The 14281-nt window shown below is 36.1% G+C and overlaps 1 protein-coding gene and 1 non-coding gene across 2 annotated transcripts in view; both read left to right on the forward strand.

The window, feature by feature from the left end:
* Trnae-cuc (transfer RNA glutamic acid (anticodon CUC)) lies at window positions 1-72 on the forward strand. The gene has a single exon. It is a non-coding gene; the product is annotated as a tRNA-Glu (tRNA).
* A 3589-nt stretch (window positions 73-3661) lies between these two features.
* LOC118270399 (uncharacterized) overlaps window positions 3662-14281 on the forward strand; it is a 44060-nt gene continuing 33440 nt past the window's right edge. The window contains exon 1 of the mRNA XM_050697853.1: window positions 3662-3821. The gene's annotated coding sequence lies outside the window, so the exon portion shown is untranslated. The remainder of the gene's footprint in view (window positions 3822-14281) is intronic.

The raw sequence follows: 14281 nt of genomic DNA on the forward strand, positions 1-14281 counted from the left end.
TCCGATATGGTCTAGTGGCTAGGATACCTGGCTCTCACCCAGGAGGCTCGGGTTCGATTCCCGGTATCGGAAAATCTTTTTGTTTGTTGATATTTTTTTTTTATGTATTCGTTGATAGTGTAACGTAATTTATTTTTATCTAAGCGAGAATGACGACCAAATTCCCTTTAATTTTGTGTGCAAACCGGTTTGATAAAACGCCCATACATACTTACATACTATACAAATCCATTACTCTTGTCTCTCATTGAACTAGGCAGAGTCAATGGAACGCGAAATCAATAAAGTATTAAAACCTTTTTTTATAAAAACATGATTTTCATCTACTATGAGGAAGAAACTGCATAGCCACGGTTGGCTCACATCTCATAATGTTTGTTCACACATCAAGTGAATGCGACTATGGAATAGTTTCAACACAAGCAGCTTGTTGGCTTGACTCCCTGTAGCTTGTTGTTGTGTCAATTTTGTTGATTGAGAGATTGAGTTGATTCCTCTAATATAAAAGAAATAATTAAATAATTACATAAATATTTATTAAGAGCAGACGTCTAAGGAAGAATACTCCTGTAGAGTAATACAGTTAAATTGAATTTTACTACCAATAACAAGACTGTCGAAAATGAAAGTGATCACACAAAGGAAGACACTAAAAAAGGACTAAATACTATTCAGCCACCTGTAGCTCCAGCAACAGTTAATGATATACCATCAGTTGAGACTAAGACACCATAAACGAGCATTGAGCACGACCTTTACTCGTACATCTGTGAGCAGACACGCTCTGGTTGCCAGCCCCACTTCTATGGGGCTTTAATTCGGACTGCGGATAATCCTATCGCAGAAACATTAATTAATTAAAAAGGTTTAATGTAAATTAGAAAATTAGAAAAAAGATGGTTCTGGCTTAGGATTAAAGATATTTTTTTTGGGTTAGGTTTAGTTTTTGGTTTTGAGCAGAATTTTTTGGAATTTGAGGCAATACAAAAAAACATTATTCTTTTTACACATTAGATTTAAAGCCATAACTTGATTTGAGAATGGTAGCCGACATGAAATTAAAAAATATGATTCTTACATAATTATGTGGATTGAAAGTCATAACCATTCTTTGTCAGTTGACTTTTGGTTAATGCAAATAACAAAGATCGTAATAGTAACAGAAATAAGTCCGCAAGGCAGCTTGTGGCGAGCTGTTGGGCAGTGGCGACCCCACGGACCTGACTCCCGGGAGAGGCCCTACTTTTTAACTCCGGTTAGTACTCGTGACTATCCGGAGTGGCCTCTCCTACCTACTCTTGCCTTAATCGGCTGGTTTGAGTGGAGATTCGCAAGAGTGGAGTTGCCTTCAGCTCCACTTGGGGGAAGCACGTATCCCAGTAAGATGCTGGTAGGGGTCTTGACCGTATCCGGGATTGCTATGATAGCCGTGGGATGCCCCCTTCCTCAAGCAGCTCAACGGATGTTGCTTCCTTGTCGCTATATGCTAGCGGCCGTTTCCGGGGCCCACTATTGAGTTTGCGAGTCACCCCCTGCCTGTTTATCCGTATTTTTCAATATTGGTCAGGGGCAGCCATAGTCCCCATAGTTAACCGGTTAACTATTCCACAGCCACTTACACCCATATCCCTATCATTTCCTTACCATATCTCGCAATAGTCCTGCATCAACCGGGGATTGTCCTTTGGTGTACTTCAATAGTGCATACAGGGATAATCGCCGGCTGATTGTCCCATTACATTTGATCAAAATTGTTCAACGGGCCTCTGCGAGTTGGCTTCGGCCCCTCGTACGCCTTCCAAAGGTCCGGGACCCTGTGGTCCCGAGATTATGTAAAGAACAGAAATAAAAATTGTTTTAACAGAAAATCTTTCATTTGTGTTGTAATTACTTATAGGACAAGTAATTATTAACCTTCCTATGACTATTTGTTCTTTATACATTTCTAAGCATATCATGGTGAGTGGCGGCACATGCATGTAAGCATGTCAAATGTCATGGTCAATGTAGTGGTGGCCCGGAGGTTTAATAGACCCGCTACTCATGCATGAGGGTGCGGATTCGAAACCTATCAACGCAACGCAACGCCAAGTACCAATGTGACTTTTTCCGAGTTATATGTATTTCCCAAGATAACAAATATATATACACAGACACAAAAAATTTTGATTTGGTTTAAAATATTTAGACACTACTGACAAACGGTGAAGGAAAACATCGTGAGGAAACCTGGCCTTATAATTTCTAATTATAGGTTTGAAATCGCAAACCCGCATTGAACAAGCATGGTGATTAATACTCAAACTCACCTTCTCCGTGCCAGAAGAGGCCTGTAGTCAGTAGTGGCCACTTATAGGCTGTTGATATGATGATGTGTATGTCATGGTGTTAATATAGACAGTATGTCAATAAGGATACGAATTGACATACCGATTAGTAGACAATGTGGCAACTGTAATACAATTTGTAATAAGTCGGTAGTAATTTGTATTCAATGAGCGATTAAGTCGCCTCGGCACCTAGCGCGGCTGTCGCTTTCGAAAGCAAGCGGTTCAGTGGCACCTTGTTTAACGGTAGTTAGTTATCGTGGTTCAGTCTTAAATGGAATTATTTTACTTACTGATGGAATATTGTTATTTGTTACTGAATAATATTACGTTAAATAAAATGTGTCAATGAACTTAGTGGTTATTGTTAGTTTAAGCCTGTTGTTTTATCTAGGCACGTGCTTTATGTTTTAATGCTTCCAGCACGACCTAAGGAAATATTGTGATCTATAGCGTTACCCAAAATTGTATTTGTTTCAAGTTTATGTTCCAACTGTATAGTAGATTAACTAATGTAACAAATACAACACAGAAACTTAACTTTTTATTTATTTAAAATTGTCTAAAGACATACTTAATATCACAAGCAGTCTAGGGCAATGCAATGATAACTCATAATAATACTACTTTAATCACCAGTTAAAACTAATTCATTCATAATGCTTCGCCTACCAGCAGTTAAAATTCAAATCTTAGATTAGCGCATGGTAGAACCCGTCGCGTACAATCGGCCACTGCATACGGTCAAAGACCCAGATCTTCACCTTGCTCTTGGGACCTGGTTTGACATTTGTAGTGCTGTACCTGTAGCTCTTGTCGATGATTGTGGTTCATTGCTTTGTTTTTACAGTATAAAGTCAAAATCAAATCAAAACATATTTTATTTCAATTAATCCTAAATTAGGAACGTCAGATTGAATTGTCCGTCAGTCTGTATATCGGTGAAGCTAGGTGCTCGTACCAAATTAGTATAGCTTTGAATGGAGAAGAACGATAATGTTTAAATCTGTTGATGTTTATGTAATTGTACCAACATAGTACAGGTAAATGTTTATGGGTTTTGTAGATTCATCAGATACGTTCTATTATGTAACATAACTTAAAAAAAGAATAAGTTGCTTCATTTATTTTTATTTGATAACATTTTATTGCATTCATTTCATAATGCATTCTAAATTATTTTGTTAGTTTTTTTTTCTGTATATTGTTGATAAAATGATAAAACAATTTATCTCGTTCCTATTTTCATTAACCCGCTTCTTACCAGCACTATCGAAAGTTTTCGCACATCGACAACTTCACCCATCACTATGAGGCAGTGCGAAAGAGACCCACCAATTTCTCCCACTCGCCGTTCAGCCGAGATGAATTTAGTAAGCCAAGCGATAGCCGCCGGTTCGCGCGCTTTTCTAGTACATATGACCTGTTTACGAACGTAAACATAAACGTAAACGTGATTGTTTTGTGTTACGGATTTATAATTATGGGACTCAGGTAAATTAGCATTTTTTTCTTTAATTACTCTAATTCTACTTTTTACTCTATTCAGATCTACCGGTCTTTCCTGTTTGTTTTTATTCGAAAGTTTTGATAAAAACTCGCGAAACGGTTTCTTTTAGTTTTAATGTCAGATTTTGGTGGTTATGTGTTGAATTTAGTAGTTGTATCTGTGTCATGTTTTATATTTTATTCATGTTTAAATTTAACACCATCAAGCTCATGGCTATCATTCTATTTGCGAACATTTTCTTGGACTGCTACTTTATCACCTACATTCATTTGAATCCTTACATCAGCTACCAATACCATTACGTAATCAATCTGTTTAAAGTGGTTTACTTATTCAGGACATTATGGAACCTCACACCCAGTACAAGAACTCTCCCACATACATGACATCTACCATGCGTCATATTGGTTTTAGTAAGAAAGTGTTGATAGGCATTTAAGCAATGTCATCATCACTTTCTATTTGTTTATCAATCGGAAGTTTGCGACCTTGCTCATGTGTTTAGGAACCGGGTCATTTCGAAGATGGAAGATTTTCTACAATTCTCTCATTTTCGATATCAAACTGCTTTACGCATCGATTAGGCTTTCTGGTTTTGATTTCCATATCGAATCTTAAATAGTATAATATAAAGTCTAGTTTTCTAAAACCGGCTAGACCAACCTCTGTTACTACTAAAATATAACTGATGAACAGCACATTTACAAAGACCACCTCTTCCTTATGGATCTAAGAACATTTAAATTAAAAAGTCCTCTTTACAAGGACAACAAATCCGTACTAGTTGGACAGTGTATGAGTCTGCAGTCACAACTATCTAGCAGACACATAAATCCATCTAAGTCTGTGTTGAATATTAATAACATTAACCTGAATTGGAATGGAAATTAACCAATCTAAATAAATAATGAATCTAGGACTATAACAGAAATACGTCTTATCTATATTATGATGAAATTCTTAAAAAGAAATCCATCTAATCCCGTTTTAATTCCTCAGCCAATTGAAATGCTATCACTTACATGACTCATAAATTATAAAAAAAGAAGGCAATCAAAGATCCAATAAATTATGGAGAAGCCATAAATAATTATATCAATGCATATGACGACGAATTAAGTCAATTACTGCCACTTCCAGTTGACAAAAAGTGCACACAATAACAAAGAGTCGTTCATCTGGAAATACAACATAACTTCACGCTATACCTCATTGAGTACATACAATTATGATATAGTTTCTCTATCGAAGCAACTTTCTTTCGCATGTCCACCTGCATTCTTACTCACCTTACGTTAAAATTCTTCAGTCTTTGTAATTTCGTGTGCAAGTGATGGATCTACTTTCAACGTTTTCTTTGATATTTTCGATCTCTTCTCTGGAATGTAATTTCCTTCATCTAGGCTGATTAATTTGACAGCTGCAGTTGCTTTTAACCAGAGATGTGCTATGCTACGTTGTTGTGGATGCGTTTGGCTTCCACCAATCATGTTCATTGATACACGTTGCTTAGTACTAGTGGAATCAAACTCAGCTAAGCTATGTCTTTATTGGCATGCTATGGCATGCATCTTTTCATATAAAGACTTCTATGGGATGAAGAAGAAGATGTTTACTATGGATGGCTTCCATACTATCTATACATCGCATCTTCTTCGCATAGCTACATAGCTTATTATCGGTGGCAACGGTCACATAGTTTCACAGCTTCACTATTACATCTTCGTAACATAGCTACATAGCACATCTCTAGTGGAAAAACACCCTTAAACTTAAACATATATTTACAAGTTCCCTAATAAGTGAATACCAGTAAATACCAATACCTTCATACATGCAACATAGCACCTTTGTAAATCTACTTATTCAATTTAGACCACTCGATGATTCTCCTGAAGAAGACCACCTTCCAGTGACTTCATGGAAAACGGATGGGTCAAATTTTAGTCCATTGGCCCAAATTGATGTAGGCATCGTCTTTGAAATTGACTACAAACTGATTATTTATCTTTTTAATAGCTGACCCAGCAAACTTCCAACTGTTTACTAGCTGCTAGCTGGTCCAGCAATCTTCGTTCCGCCTCAAACATTATTTTCTCACCTTTTAAAACTTCGCTAGACTTCCACAAATAATTAAAGATCAAAATTCGCCAAATCGGTGTAGCCGTTCTCGAGTTTTAGCGAGACTAATGAACAGCAATTGATTTATATATTATACCAGATTATAATTAAATCAGCGTCACAATTTATTCCACCATGTGTATCATGACTAATATGTATAGTGACATTAGCAACAGTTTTCACCGCAACCAAAACAAGCAACGAATCATTGTGTCATACTGTAGAAAGTCTAACGTCATTTGTTTATTTCAACCCTGCTAATGAATACTTGGATTTGCAGACAAATTTGATTTTGTTTTTATTATTTACCCTTTTTTTTGAGGGGGAAAATCATCCAATGACTTCTCCCACCTTGGGCGAGGCGAGAGGGAGTGTCAGACTCTTACTGACTAAAAACCACCCCGTTCCTTCTCCTGCTTTTCGAGCCGGAGCCCCGGTAAACCCGCTAGGTAGTCCGCAGCTCCGGATCAGGCATCAGCCCTACTGGTTTATTATTTACCCTTGGTATGCGAACGCAGATCCACAATGTGTTTTGTATTGTGTCTTCTTTTTTTATGGTATATAAGCTGAGAAACGAAGAGGATCTCCTGATGGTAACGAAACACCAAAGGCGTTACAAGTGCGTTGCCAGCCTTTTAGGGGTTAGGAATTTAACCCCCAAAAGGCTGTTCACTTAGGGATGTTGGGGAATCAGGAATTGGTAAGACTGAGAATAGGGGTAATTGGGCCTCTGGTAACCTCATTCACATAACGAAATACAACGCAAGCGTTGTTTCATGTCGGTTTTCTGTTAGACCGTGGTATCACTCCGGACGAGGCGACGCATTTGTGCCGAAGCATGTTTTATCAGTATCACCTGAATCTTCTCATCGTTATCAACTATTGACATAAGGACTCCGTATAAACAGAAAGCTTGCCATAATCCTCATTCTTCGTAAGCGGCTTGTGGATCAAAGTTAAGTCATCGTCATAATATTATTTGACCACCTCTTGGGGACTGCTGGTAGTTTTAAATGGCCTTATAAGAAACAAAATAAGGTACATCGTCATTTTTTAAATACCGAACAATTAATAAAATTGGTCCTTGAAATTGAGACTTTCTGTTGTATCAATCAAGGTCTGTTTTAGAATAGAATTTGCAAACAATAGTGCTGCCAGTAAGCGGATAGGGTCGTTATATAGATACCTATGGCTAAATAATATGTATGGGTTGTAAAATATGAATATTTATTGATTTTCTAAAACATTAGAATTCTGTGTTAATTTTCTCCTATTGTTTATGTTATAAGAAAGCGCAAATACTCATTTATGTCGTCCATTACTTAGACATGGGTGGCCTACTTTGTAAAGAGGTTGTTGCTAATATTTTCATTCTTAAGTAGCTGTTAGTTAGGACTTAGCCTAGGTACTTGAAATTTTAGTAACTGGCCGGAGTTTCTTCAACAGTTATGGCAGTCAAAAGTTTCATTACCTACTCATAACATGATTGTCTTGCTTGCTAATAAACCAATGACCGGTTTAACTTCTTTTGGGCAAACATGCTATCATGTGACCCATCTGCTCATTTGCCCCTTATTCCATAAAAAATATATATTGATATTTTCAATGTTCATTTTGGTTATGAAATCCAGCAATACACCTGTGACTCCTCTGCTATTATGTGTGTCCATGGGCGGCGCTGATCGCTTTCCATCAGGCGATCCGTCTGCTTGATTGCCTCGTATTCCATAAAAACAAACGAAATTGTCACATTTTAATTTACTGTATAATCAATGAAGATTTTGTTTATTGTCTCTCCTTTTATAGTCATACCTTTTGAGTATCTCTTCCCTTAAAGTCATCAACTATAAAAAGTCCAACAAAAAAACAAGCAACCAACTTAAGAAATCACGCATCGGTTTACCGAAACATAATTCACTGCGTTAGAGTCGGTAAAAGTGTGTTAATGCGTGTGACATTGTAAAATCACGCAGAAGATACCGGATTATCTTCTAGACGTGTTCGATTTCTGAACCCTACATCGTATCGGTCGAGAAAAAAAGTAAAAACGGGACTATTTTAACATAATGTCAATAAGTGTGTCAAGTCTACCTATTTATAAGGTGTGAGTGAAAATCTCAAAACATAATTAATATGAATGTACTGTAACTGCAAAACGAAAAAAAAAACTACATAAATAGGTATAAATCAAAATTATGGAATGGCTAAATTAATTGCACCTACCTTATTGTGTTAGTTTTTATCAAAATAAATATGAAAATCTTGAGTTTTATTTAAAGACGTGTCATGAATGGAATGAATGTTCCGTCTCAACCAGAGTTGAGAAAACCACGGCCTCACAAAAAACGGACGTGAAACAATGCTTGCGTTGTGTATGGTCGTGTGAGGTTACCAGAGCCCCAATAAAATTACCCCACTGTCCAATCTTTCAAATCTACAACAATCCTAAATTTCCTTTTAGGAAATTCGGCCTTTTAGGCCGACAACGCACTTGTAACGCCTCTGGTGTTTCGAGTGCCCATGGGCGACGCGGATTGCTTACCATCAGAATATCCGACTGCTCGTTTACCAGCTTATACATTAATTAAACTGTTATAAGTTACAAGTGTGGGAGAGCCATGCTTCGGCACGAATGGGCCGGTTCGACCGGAGTGATACCACGGCCTCACAGAAAACCGACGTGAAACAACGCTTGCGTTGTATTTCGTTGTGGGAATGAGGTTACCGGAGGCCCAATTCCCCCCTTCCCAATCTTCCCCATCCCCGATTCCCGAACAACAACCCTTAAATTCCTAACTCCCAAAAAGCCGGCAATGCACTTGTAACGCCTCTGGTGTTTCAAGTGTCCATGGGCGGCGGCAATTGCTTACCATCAGGTAATACGTCAGCTCGATTGCCGGCTTGTTCCATAAAAAAAAAAATCCGTCAACGTTTGGTTTTCCCACTTTCTTAGTGAATGCGATAATTTTTTCCCCAAACTTTCAAACCATGCCTACCCATAAATACTCGATACAAACGTGTTTAGTGCACAAACTAATGGACCAATATTTGCATATCAATGAAGTGTGTGTTGTCGTTTGTGTGGGCTCGTCTATATACATAATTAACCTACCAACTATATTTTATAGTTATATGCTTGCACGCATATTCAACAAAATATTTTTCCCATGGATATTCAAAGACTCGAACGGAAATATATAATATTGCATTATTGTCCCATAAGTTTGAGGTCTTTAAGTACTTTTTCTTTTTGGAAAGGTCTGTACAACATGACATTGTAACATAAATAACTATGTCAGGATTAATATTATGTAAAAGAAATAATAAGATAAGTAGATTATGACTTCATGGCCTCGTTGGTCGAGTGGTCAGAAGTGCGACTGCTGGACAAGGAGTCACGAATTCGATTCCCGGGTCGGACAAAGTATTACTGGATCGCACACTAAATTATATTTATTTTCTGTTTCTCTACATTTCCTTTTGCAATATCTAAAGATACCAACGATTCAACCTAATTTAAACTTTATTATTTTGCGACAAAGTTAAAAATCTGTTGACATAGACCATTTGACCTAAGTCAAACTACACTACTCTAAAGTAGCTTAATCTACAAGTAAAAGAGTCACACAACGATATTAAACATACAATTTAAAAACATGTGTGGTCCTGTCACACAAACTTATTGGAAAGATAAAATCATTTATCATACATTCATTCATACATATTAATCACACATGAACGTACAAAAAAAACGCATAGGCCATAAAAATAACAGGTCAATATACTTATAAATAACATAACAAGTTGGCCATCACCAATAAAAAATAATCGAAAGTATGGCCTTGTTACACATGGACCTGCTTTACGTCATGTATACCGGTCGAGAGAGAAAGTACCACGAAAAATCCGCCCTTAACAGGAAATTAAGAGAAATTTCTTCGACAGACATGATACTTCTTAAATTGGTCGGTTTGTAGTAGGCTTGTCTGGTAGATTTAATGTCTACGTTTAGTAGATACATTTATATGTCTTTCTGTTTTGAAAACAGTCTGTTCTAATGGTCTTTTGGTAAAATAGGCCTAATCAAGTACCTGTGCTTCCCAGCATTTTGATTAAGCTTGGTCATTAGAATAACCAGAATGTTAATTCTATTGTATATACTATTCTATTGTATGTACTATTGTATACCATATACTATTCAGGTAATTCTACTTTGATGAAATGTCCTAGAATGCAAGTAAGAATAGAATATATTTTTAAAATAGTAAGATGAAATCGCACAAATATTGCTGTGCGTAGATTTCCGGTGATGCGAACTGCCTAACCGTTTACCGGGGCTCCGGCTCGAACAGCATAAATAGGAACGGGGTAGTTTTTAGTCAGTAAGAGTCTGACACCCCCTCTCGCCTCGCCCAAGGTGAGACAAGTCTTTGGATGTTTTTGCCCCCTAAAAAAACAAAAAAGGAGCGTAGATTTACCTAACAATTAGATAAATTACATCTGTCTCTCACTGGTAAACATAATAAGGATGATAGTCTTTACTTTAACTTTGCTTATACCCTGTGTACACCCAATTTCCACTGTAGTTTTTTTAATGGTATAAGCCGGTAAACGAGCAGACAGATCACCTGATGGTAAGCTCGGACCGATGGACACCCGAAACATCAGAGTTCCGGTTCGAAGCGGAATTTCAAGAGAAAAATTCGGTCGATACACCGCCGAGCCCTTTTACCGAAACTGGATTTTATATGCACAGCGGTAGCTCATGTCGATAACCATTAGACTATATGACATATACCTATGAAAGTGTAACGTGCACCTTTTTATTTATATGCTATCAATTACTTATTGATAATTAAATGTTTGTATGGTCGAATGATTTGTAGTGAAACTTCTGATTTCTTTTTTTAGATGTATTGATTGGTTTTTGGACTATGTAGAAGTTATTTTTATTTGTAAAGTTTGTTAGAAGATGGATTGCTAAGCACATGACTCAGGTGCAAATTTCATATCGAACATTCCTTGCTGAAAAGGCATAATTTCATTAAAGTTTGTAAAAGAATTTCGTTCATGTATCAGAGAGATTGTAAAAAAAAAGAGGAACGATGGAGTTTATTGATGGTTCTTCTCCATTCGAAGCTAAACTATACAACGAGCACATAGCTTTACTGACAGACAGACTGACAGACAATTCAATTTGACGTTTCAAAAGGTCCTAATTTAGGATTAATGGAAATAGATGCTTTAACTTTCATTCATATATCAAGACCCTGTTCTACAATTGTACATTAAGATAATGCATGTTGGTTGTATTCAAATAATACTGCTAATTACCTTTGTAACGATTATTTGACATACATATTCGTGAACTGTGAAACTTATGCTCATTAGAATTAAACTTAAAAAGGCATAAAGTAGATGCTTTGTTATAAAGGTTTAGATTCGATTTCTGAGAAGGATACTTAATTTATCTGCCAAGCAAGGGGTCTTGGCTTCGAATCCAGGGAGGGCTAGGTTTTTTCTGTTTTTAGAAAATTTCTCAGTTCTTGCACGGAGCTTGGAATTATGCCCGGTATATGGCTCTGAGATGTACAGTGACATTACGTGCTATAATGTGCACCTCTGCCTCCCTCTTCGGGGATAAAATGCATGACGATACAACAAGTCCTTAATTGAAGAAATTCTCAATACAGTAGCATTTAAGTATTGAATAATTTTACACTCTATACTATTACGGAATGCTTTCAAAACGAAAAGTAACCTGGGGAATTCCAAGAATCGATTTAAGCATCGTTTTATTTAATTGCTAACGAATTCTAATCAACATAATTGGTCGGAATATTTCATCTCGTCTGGGAATTAAACCTAGAACTTTGAGCTCAACAGTCGTGTTTATCTTTTCCTTAAACTGGCCACTACCACTATCTACGATATCTGTTGATTTCGTTTTTAAATTGTCTAGAATGTATTTATTTTTATTTGTATCCGAAGTAAGGCACTTTCTCTATATTATTAAACTGCAATCTAATCAAACTTGTTTTATTGGAAAATGAACGTTAATCTTTATTCGTTTTGTGTCCATTTTCCCTAATATTACCTTGTAACTTAAGTCTAGGTCTAATCTAGCCTAGTCGTAGTCCTAGGTTTCGACTTGGTTTTAAAGCATATTAATATATCGGGAAGAAATAGCTATGTAAAACGATATGTTGTAAATTTGTTTCGGTATTTCCTTAGAAATCGCTATATATAAAAATCAATTGCTGTTCAAAATTCGAAATTGGCTGGACCGATTTGGAAGCTTTAAAAGGTGAGAAAGTAAATATGGAGGCAGCATGAAGTTTGTCGGGCCAGCTAGCATCCATTAAATAATAGTATCCAAACCCACAGCATCTAGCGTATCTAGTTATTTAGCTAGAAAGGTCGTTTCCAACCTACCGATTTGGAAGTCATCAGGCTATGTTCACACGTTGTGGTAAACATGATGATGACGAATCATTTAGGAAATACCAACCTCCAATGACGTCAAATCTTACAAACACTAAGCACTCTTATTTTCTATCTCCCATTCACTTATTTCGATTACTTTCACTACGATGTGGTAAGCCGTTATCTGATACTAAGTAACTAGTGAGGTCTATACACGACAGATGAAGCTATGCAAAGCCAGTATACAATGACCTCTGAATATACTGAAAGATCATACAACGCGAGACCATAGTAAACTGGTCGTGTGTTGCTAAATATGTAGTAGTGAGGTCTATACACGACAGATGAAGCTATGCAAAGCCAGTATACAATGACCTCTGAATATACTGAAAGATCATACAACGCGAGACCATAGTAAACTGGTCGTGTGTTGCTAAATATGTAGTAGTGAGGTCTATACACGACAGATGAAGCTATGCAAAGCCAGTATACAATGACCTCTGAATATACTGAAAGATCATACAACGCGAGACCATAGTAAACTGGTCGTGTGTTGCTAAATATGTAGTAGTGAGGTCTATACACGACAGATGAAGCTATGCAAAGCCAGTATACAATGACCTCTGAATATACTGAAAGATCATACAACGCGAGACCATAGTAAACTGGTCGTGTGTTGCTAAATATGTAGTAGTGAGGTCTATACACGACAGATGAAGCTATGCAAAGCCAGTATACAATGACCTCTGAATATACTGAAAGATCATACAACGCGAGACCATGATAAACTGGTTATGTGTCGCTTGATGTGTAGCTGTTCTATTAACGTTGCTCCTACTTTATGCTCATTACACTTCTTATAGATTACTGTAATGCATTTGGGTATCTTCATAATATATTCTTAGGATGTGCTATTGTCGAACTGAGGTTCAGTCAAAGTCAAAGTCAAAACATTTATTTCAATTAATTCATAATGAATCACTTTGAAACGTCAAATTGAATTGTCAGTCAGTCTGTTTGTAAGTGAAGCTAGGTGCACGTTCCAAAGTGTAGCTTTGAAGTTACTCTTTTCAAGAATTGTTTTTTACAATCTCTCTGATCCATTACTTGATCCCTTTACCTATTATATGTTTATAGGTTTAATGTATAAGTGTCGATGTGTTTATATTTATATCTTTAATTATATCTTTGTACAAATACGAACTTCAACTACAGTTTTTTAATGATATCAAGTGTATGTGTATGTTTCATATTTTAATTAGTTTGGGCTTAAACAAATATTTGCATATAAATTAATATAAATCAAATGGATTTCCGAAAAAGTGAAAAATGCTTTCTCTTAATCTTAAATTAATTAAAAAATATTTTTTACTGTGTTAAACATTTTCTAATTAAAAATGAACAAATTAATGACTATGTATCATCAAAGGTTATGACATATTATGTTTCATTATATAATACTGTATTATTTCATCGGTCTCGTAGGTAACTTTCTCAGAAACTTGAATTTCCAAAATGTAAATAAAACCACAAGATCGATATAATAATTATAATAAATTATAATATATCTTACGTAAGAGGTAATCTATTAAATTTTATAATAGAATTGGCAAAATTTCACTCGTACGAGTAGCATTTTTATAATGTTTACATTGACCGAACTTTTCCTTCAGAAATATGCTACGAAGCTACGAATAAGCTACGAAGATGTAATAGCTAAGCTGAGAAACTATGTGACAGTTTCCACTGATACTAAGCTATGTTACGTAGTAGTTGTGCGAGAATTTATTCATAGGTTTAGTTAATATTGTCTTGTTCTTTTTTCTTAAAGTAGGTTAATGTTAAGCAATTTCAGTGTTATTATAGTTTAATGTAAAGAAATTTAAAGAACATATGT

Source organism: Spodoptera frugiperda, chromosome 13 (assembly GCF_023101765.2).
Source record: "Spodoptera frugiperda isolate SF20-4 chromosome 13, AGI-APGP_CSIRO_Sfru_2.0, whole genome shotgun sequence".
In the NCBI taxonomy this organism is placed as follows: domain Eukaryota; kingdom Metazoa; phylum Arthropoda; class Insecta; order Lepidoptera; family Noctuidae; genus Spodoptera; species Spodoptera frugiperda.